Source organism: Myotis davidii, unplaced genomic scaffold, assembly GCF_000327345.1.
Source record: "Myotis davidii unplaced genomic scaffold, ASM32734v1 scaffold3153, whole genome shotgun sequence".
Classification (NCBI taxonomy): domain Eukaryota; kingdom Metazoa; phylum Chordata; class Mammalia; order Chiroptera; family Vespertilionidae; genus Myotis; species Myotis davidii.
The window spans coordinates 261,815-270,344 of record NW_006284835.1 but is presented as its reverse complement, the minus strand read 5'-3'; the positions used below and the strand labels follow the sequence as shown (position 1 = coordinate 270,344).

General features: G+C 44.5%; 1 pseudogene; it reads right to left on the bottom strand.

Annotated features, from left to right (window-relative positions):
* Positions 1–6,307: 6,307 nt before the first annotated feature.
* On the bottom strand, positions 6,308–7,162 carry LOC102771386 (annotated as a pseudogene).
* Positions 7,163–8,530: the final 1,368 nt, after the last annotated feature.

The window sequence follows — 8,530 nt, the reverse complement described above, 5'->3', positions numbered from 1 at the left end:
CTTTTAAGATTCTCTCTTTGTCTTTTGCTCTTGGCATTTTAATTATGATGTGTCTTGGTGTGGTCCCCTTTGGATTCCTTTTGTTTGGGGTTCTCTGCGCTTCCTGGACTTGTAAGTCTATTTCTTTCACCAGGTAGGGGAAGTTTTCTGTCATTATTTCTTCAAATAGGTTTTCAATATTTTGCTCTCTCTTCCTCTGGCACCCCTATAATTAATCTCTTTCATCATTACCTAAAGTCCATAATTTATTCAAGTTTTCTTATTTTACTAAATGTCCTTTTCAGGTTCTAGGATTCCATCTAGAATATCAGTTATTTCTAGTCATCAAGTCTCTTAGGCTCTTCTAGAAGGTGAGACAGTTTCTCAAACTTTCCTCCTCACTGATGAATGACCTAGACAGTTTGAGGAGAACTGGATCAGGTATTAGTAGGATTTCTCTCCATTGGAATTTTGCTGATGCTTTTCTCATATTAGACTGGGGTTATGGGTTTTGGGGAGAAAGGTCACAGAGGTAAAGTGCCTTTGTTACCACAGCGAATCAAGGGTGCACACTGTCAACATGACTTACCACTGTTGATGCTGGCCTTGCTTGCTGTCCGAGGTTGTGTTTGTTCCATTCCTCCACTGTGAAGTTACCCCCATGGGTCCATGCCATGCTCTTCAGAAGGAAGTCACAACGCACAGCCTACATGTAAGGAGTGGGGAGTTATGTTCCGCCTCCTTGAGGCCAGAGCATCTCCATAAATTATTTGAAAATTTTCTGCATGACAGATTTATCCAGAAAGTTTGTTTTAATAACCAGCTTTGTCATTTACTAGCCCTGTAACCTCTGGCAAGTGGCTTCACCTTGCTGAGTTTGTTTTCTTATCTTTAAAACTAGAGGCCCAGTGCAGGAAGGCATGCATGGGTGGGGTCTGGCCAACCCACCCCAATGGGGGCTGATTGGGGGTGGGGCTGGCTGAGGCAGGGGCCAGGCCGATCCGGGCCTGGATCAGGCCAGTTGGCTGCCGCAGTGCACATCATAGCCACCGGTCATTCTGGTCATTCTTGTTGTTCTGCTGTTCAGGTCACTGGGTGTTTATATATATATATAGATGTGTTTTCACATACATTTTTAAAAATATATTTATTGATTTCATTTTTTTAAATATGTTTATTGATTTCAGAGCAGAAGGGAGAGGGAGAGAGAGATAGAAACATCAATAATGACAGAATCATTGATCTGCTGCCTCCTGCAAGCCCCCTACTGGGGTTAGAGATTGCAATCTGGCCAGGAATTGAACTTTGACCTCCTGGTTCATAGGAGGATGCTCAACCACTGAGCCACACCAGCCAGGCTTCACATACTTTTTTTTTTTTTTTTGAATCTTCACCTGAAGATATATTTTCCCCATTGATTTCTAGAGAGTGGAAGGGAGAGAGGCAGGTGAGTGGGTGGGAGAGAGAAATATTGAGGTGGGAGATGATGAGGAATCCAACCCAAGAGCCTTAGGTCCTCAGGCTGACACTCCAACCACTGAGCAACCAGCCAGGGCTCACATACATTTTTGAGACATGGTAGACCAACATGCTTTGTGCTTTATGAACTGGGACTAGATGAAGGTCTTAGTAAATCAGACTTCCTGTTGAGTAGGCTGTGTCCCACTCCCGCCCGCCATTCCTGGAGGTGATCTAGATGGTGTTTCCCCCAGGCAGTCAGAGACAATGGATTGGCCACTGGGGCGTGGGGAGAGGAACTATGGCCTCAAGGGTTGATTGCTGGTTTAGGACAGACTCTCACACCCCAGTAGGGATTTCTGCTTTACTTTAAATTCCTCCCCTTCCTGCCAGGAAAGCTCCTCATCTTGGGTGATTCCTGCCGTGAAGATTACCCAATATAGCCGTTTTAAGGCCTATTAACCTCGCCAGAGGTATGAGGAAAAGAAGGGATTTTTCTGATCAGGTAACACGAAGAGAGTCTGAGGTCAGGAGCGTTTTGACCCAAGGATTTCAGCAGCGGCCTCCGTCCCTTACTCTTCGGGGCGTCCTCTCTCTCTCCTTGGCTTCTCCCCCAGACTCTTCAGAGTATTTTTGGTTTCAGTTTTGTGCAAGTTCCTCAGGCAGTTGCAGGTTGTGATTAGGATGATTGTCTTTATGAAAGACACTTGAAAGTCAGGTTGGAACAGGGCGTGCGCACGTTCTTTGCAGAGGATGTTGAGCGTGTTGACTGAGAGCCTGCCTGCCAGAACAAGATCCTTCCCTGCGCACCAGAAACAATCTGCTATTGTCTCCGGGGATAAAACGGTGCCAATAAAACATGAGCACTCCGCGCCAAGAGGAGGAATACCGCATTAACTGCTTCACCACTAAACGCGATGACGGGAAGGGAGAGGGGGGGCGAAAACCCGCTCCTCTGTTTTCAGCTTGCAGCCACAGAGCACGGAGGGGCCCAGAGCGGTCTCCTGGGTCCGGGTACAGTGGAGGGAATGTTCACAGGGGCAGCGCTCTTGATGCTGCCAGTGGAGAAAGCGGGGCGCCCCCTTAGTTTCCTTTCACACTTGTCTGGGTCCCAGAAACTGTGACCTCAGGGACAGTCCTGTGCCAGGACTTAGGGGAAGGGAGGGGCAGCGGGTAGCTTTTAGGGCACGGTAAGAGGATGAAATGCAGTATGCATGGAGGGAGCCCAGGAAGAAGACATGAGAGAGAGAGAGAAGACCAAAGGCAGTACATTGATTTAGGAAATGGGAAGGCCTTCATGCTTTAGTTGGCCACTTCATGAGCAAGGGGCCATGAAAAGATAGGAGGGGGAACTAATGTTTTCAGAGCCCCCTGTCTTATGGTCTCCCTTAACCTCTGATTAATGAAAAGAAAGGGGTATTAAGTAAGTCTTTGTGGGGACTCCATTTTCTTTCTTCCCACAGTCTGTGTCAGAATCTGATCCCCCCTGCAATTCATAGGAAACACTCAGGTGATATTTTGGGCCTCCTGTTCTTGGCCTGACCACTCACCCAGCCCACCCTGTATTCTGTCCTCACACAACTCAGCTTTCCTGTTTAGAAATTCAGGTACTGTGCACCAGCTCAACACTGCAGGAGTTTGGGTCCTGGCTTTATGTGAGCAACCACTAAGGGGTAAAGATATGGGCAACGGTTTGAGTCCCCCCCTTTTACCAAAGGCCTCTCACACAGAACCACAGGTCATTTCTGAGTCAGCACGATTCCTCGCCAGTTCGAATGTCATGCATTCCAAGCTTGTCTGTGATCCTTTATGAACTATCTGTGGTCGTGTTGGTGGTGGTGGTGGTGGTGGTGGGGGAGGGGTGGATCAGCTCTTCTTTAAAAGTTTGAGTCTCACAATCTCAATAACTGATTCACAACTGGTTCTGCTTCTATTACATATATTGCTCTCCGTCCTCTCCCTAGGTGTGTCCGATAATCTTGCAGGGAAGGCTGGACCTCGTGTAAGAAAAATTGTAGAGCTCTAGATGGCGTTCTCCTTTTTTCCAGAGAGAATATTATTTAGCTTCTGGAAGGCAGTCAGGAGAGGAGCAGGTCACCTTAATGCAATTAGGGAGCAAACTGATTTGAGTCTGAGTCAGAGTCTAAGGCTTTGACTATTTTGGGTTTGCCCTTATTTCCAAGATGTAGAAAGTCTCAAAGGGAACCCTGGAGTGTTTACCTGGGCACCTCTACTTCGGTGGCCCCTGAACCCCCCCTCCCGTTTTTAAAAATTTTCCCCAGCACAGTATTTCAGCCTCTTAGCAGGTTCTTCTTGGCTCAGCTCCTCTATGTGTTGGTGTGTACCACAGACAAATGGATGACTTTTGTTTTGTTTCGTTAATCTTCACTTGAGGATATTTTTCCATTGATATTTAGGGAGAGTGGAAGAGAGAGGGAGAGACAGAGAGAAACAGTGATGTGAGAGAAACACATAGATTGGTTGCCCCCTGCACGTGCCCCAACCAGGGCCCAGGCAGGGGAAGAACCTGCAACCAAGGTATGTGCCCTTGACTGGAATTGACCTTGGGACCCTTTGGTCCACAGGCCAATGCTCTATCCACTGAGCCAAACCAGGTAGGGCTCAAATGGATGACTCTTCAGAGGGAACGTGGCTTGGACTATCAGGCTTTTTTCCTATATTTCCGTTTTTTCTAGGACAGTGGTTCTCAACCTTCCTAGTGCCGCGACCCTTTAATACAGTTCTTCATGTTGTGGTGACCCCCAACCATAAAATTATTTTCATTGCTACTTCATAACTGTTATGAATTGTAATGTAAATATCTGATATGCAGGATGTATTTTCATTGTTACAAATTGAACATAATTAAAGCATAGTGATGAATCACAAAAACAATATGTAATTATATATGTGTTTTCTGATGGTCTTAGGCGACCCCTGTGAAAGGGTTGTTTGACCCCCAAAGGGGTCGAGACCCACAGGTTGAGAACCGCTGCTCTAGGATCTTGGCTTCTCTCATCTTGGGTCTCTCAATAGCCTTGAACTCCCAATTTTGACTCTCCTGCTCCATGAGACTGCTCAGAGTTTTGCTCAGTTTCTCTGACTGTCAGCAGCCACTTTCTGCCTCGCCTCTAAATTAATTTTCCTTCTTCCAAGGATCTTGACCTCTCAAGTTTTTGACTACTTTTGTAGTTTCTCAACACCATCAGAGGGTGTATGTGTGCCTATGTGTGTGTGTGTGTGTGTTGCCTTGTTTTTCTGTTTTATATTTTTGTTTTTAGCAAAAACCTGCCTTGTTTTAAATGCCACTAATGGAACTGTTTTGCAGTTTCTGTTTTTTTTTTGCCTTGTTTTGAGTCTTTAATTTTAACCCAAGGAACTTTTAAAAAATATGTTCTTGTTTGACTTTTTACCTATTGTTTAAATGTGACATCTCACATTTGGGAGTGTGTGTTTCTAAAGGACAGGAGTTCATATTTCTTGCTTCTCCCATTATGACTTACAGAGTAGGTACCCTAGAATAATTACTGAATAAGTGGATTTTAGAGTTGCCATCTTTCTGGGAAGAAACCCCCCACCGCCCCCAGAATCCAGCTGAATGATGCAGGGTGACAGCCAGACAGAGGCTTCCTGCCTGAGATGGGACAGACCATCTGCATCTCACTGAGGCAAAGGAGAAAGGAAGCCAAGAGACAGAGCACATCAGTGTCTTCGGCTGTGAAATGAATAGGATGACTGTAGACAATATAAGTCCTTTCCAGCTCTAACAGTGTGTGCCCCTGTTAGCCAACCCACCGCGCTCTCTGGTCCCTTTATTGAGGGTTTTGTTAAGGACAGCGAGCACCACATCCACACTTTTGTTTCCTCAGGCCACCCACGTGCTGGGTGCTGCTCTGTGATGAGGGAGCCTGCAGGCTGGGTGCTGATTTTTGTATGAACTCTGTGCACCACTTTGTGAATCTCCTAGAGTTACTGTGACAAATTAATGATAAACTAGGTAGCTTCAGACAGCAGCAATGTATTCTCTCCCGGTTGTGGAGGCCTGAGGTCTGAAGTCAAAGTGTCAGCTGGGTGGGCTCCTTCTGAGGCTCCGAGGGAGAACCATCGCATGCTTCTTCCTTAGCTTCCGGTGGCGGCTGGCATTCCCTGGGTGTGAATGCATCATTCCGATCTTTGTCTCCATCTTCCCATCACTGCCTTCTCCCTGTGTCTCTCTATCTGCTCCTCTAATGACACCAGTCATTAGATTTAAGATGGACTTTAAGTCCAAGTTCACTTAATCTCAAGATCCTTAGTTATGTCTACAAAAATCCCATTTCCAAATAAGGTCACTTCCTGAGGTTAGAGGTGGATGTGCATTTTTGGAGAGCACTGTTCAAATCACTGTAACCAAAGTAAATCTGATTCTTTCTTTTTTCAGTTTATGACTAGATTTTAATAGAATGTGAAAGTTTGACCTTTTACACTTTATTTTTTTATTTTAAATATATTTTATTGATTTTTTTCAGAGAGGAAGGGAGAGGAATAGAGAGTTAGAAACATCGATGAGAGAGAAACATCCATCATCTGCCTCCTGCACACCCCCTACTGGGGATGTGCCTGCAACCAAGGTACATGCCCTTGACCGGAATCGAACCTGGGACCCTTCAGTCCGCAGACTGATGCTCTATCCACTGAGCCAAACTGGTTAGGGCGACCTCTTACACTTTAAACAAATAAAACCTAAAAGTTACTTGATTGGTTCAAAATGGCTTTATGGAAAACCTAATCCGTAATAACACAGCCTTGAGTGCAAAGGCTCTATCTTTGTTTGAGCAAAGTGCACAAGGGGCCAGGGCAGCAGAGGAGAGGGGCCCAGACATTTACAATAGCAGGCATTTTCTCTTCCTCTTCCTAACGGGAGGTGGGCAGAGAACAGCTCGAGTAGCCTCATCGAACACTGTCTTGAGGCCTCTCGGTGTGAGAGCCGAGCACGCCAGGTACTTCACAGCACCCATCTCCTTAGCCGTGGCTAAGCCCTGCGAGTAGGTGATAGTGTCAACTTCTTCTCCTTCAGTTTCTCAATTGTGTCTTTCGCATCCCTAAGATCAAGCATAGTCCCTCCAGGATGATGGGAGTGTTGGCACAATGGTGTCACACTTCAGGATACCACTTTGTAGGAGTGTTTTCAAATGAAACAGGACTCACAAGAGAAAAGCAAATTAAAAATACATCTGTCCGCCGGTAAAATAGGGGACATATTCTGTCATAATCTTCTTGTCCAGCAATATCCCATAAGCCCAAATACACTGGTTTTCTACTTACCATAACATTGGCAGAATAGTTGTCAAAGGCAGTGGGAACATATTCTCCAAGAATATATCCAGGAAATGCATTGGTTGTATAATTGATCAGTAGGCAAGTTTTACCTACAGCTGTCTCCCACCACCACACACTTTTTTTTCTTCCATTTTTAAATTATATTTATTTATTTTAAATATATTGTTTTGTGGATTTCAGAGAGGAAGGGAGAGGGGGAGAGAGATAGAAACATCATTAATTGACTGTCTCCTGCATGCCCCACACTGGGGATCAAGCCCACAACCCAGGCATGTGCCCTGACCGGGAATCGAACCGGGATGTCCTGGTTCATAGGTTAACACTCAACTACTGAGCTATGCCAGCCAGGCCCGCCACCACACACTTGATGGCCTGCATTTGGACTGCTCGCCAGCTGCAGCACAGGCAGCGGGCACTGAGGTGAGAAGCAGCAGGCTCTGGTGCATGGGCAGCTGCCACCAAAGTAACTCTTAAAACCATAGGCTTTATGATGGCAGCAATTATGTTTGTCTTGTTCACTGCAGACATATTGAAGGCATTTAACATTTGTTGAATAATAAATGAATAAAATTGAAATAGGGTCCAAGTGGTAGGTGTGCAATACGTGTTGCCAGCTACAATCAAATTAAGATGTTCGGGTGCTTGCTCTTTATGGGTTTTCAATGCATTTATGTAAGGTTTTATGCTTTATTGGGCTTCTAACTATTAACCTAGGACACAATCTATCAGCTAAAAGTGAATTACTTTGTGGCCTTCTTTAAAAAATTTGTCTTTATATCATATATTTATTTCCCTACGTATTTTTTTAATCCTCACCCAAGGAGATGTTTTTATACGTTTTTAGAGAGAGGGAGAGAGAGAGAGAGAGAGAGAGAGAGAGAGAGAGAGAGAAACATTGATGTAAGAGAGAAACATCGATCAGTTGCCCCCATTAAGCATCCCCACCAGGGATTGAATTGCACATTGATATGTGCCCTGACCAGGATCAAACCTGCAACCTTTTGGTGTACAGGATGACACTCCAACCCGATGAGCCACCTGGAGAGGGCTATTTCCTTACTCTCTGTCTTCTTATTTCTCTTTCCTTTGTTTTCTCCTAGTTTGTGTTCTAGTAATACCACCAGTTACAAGTCTGATTTCTTCTCAATTCTTTTTTCTTTCCATGTCTTTTTAATTTTTCCAGCTTCTTATAATCAGGCTTTTAAAAGGTATGGGTGTGGAGTATAAATATATATATTTCAACAAATATATATTTTAATAAGACTTAGATGAAAGGGATCCCAAGTGTTTAGGTAGATTTGAATCTGAAAAAATAAAGAATGAAACTTAATGATTTTATATTGCGTTTCCCTGAAGAAAGGAGAAGCAACTATTTTGCATTTGAAAGTAGTTATAAGAGGGAAAGAATTCCATGTTTTCTTAAGGTATTGCTGTCTGCATGTCTTCTAACTATTAACCTAGGACATAATGAGGGAGGCGACATTATATATAATAAGCTGCCAGCCATCCAACTTTCTCACGCCATTTCCTGCAGAGTGAGATTGTACGGATGCCTGCGAATATCTAAACGTGCTGCACTGTTTAAACATCCCTACTACCTTTCTGAGCCTTAGATTTAGTCCTTTTTATTTGTTCTCTCTCAAGCTCCTTAAAGCTTCTTCTATGCCAGTTTGGATAGTACTTAGGGAATCTTGATGAATATGCTCATTATCTAATACAAAGTGACATAAAACACTCCTGCCACGAACTCTGCCACATAACCATATCCTGCTGA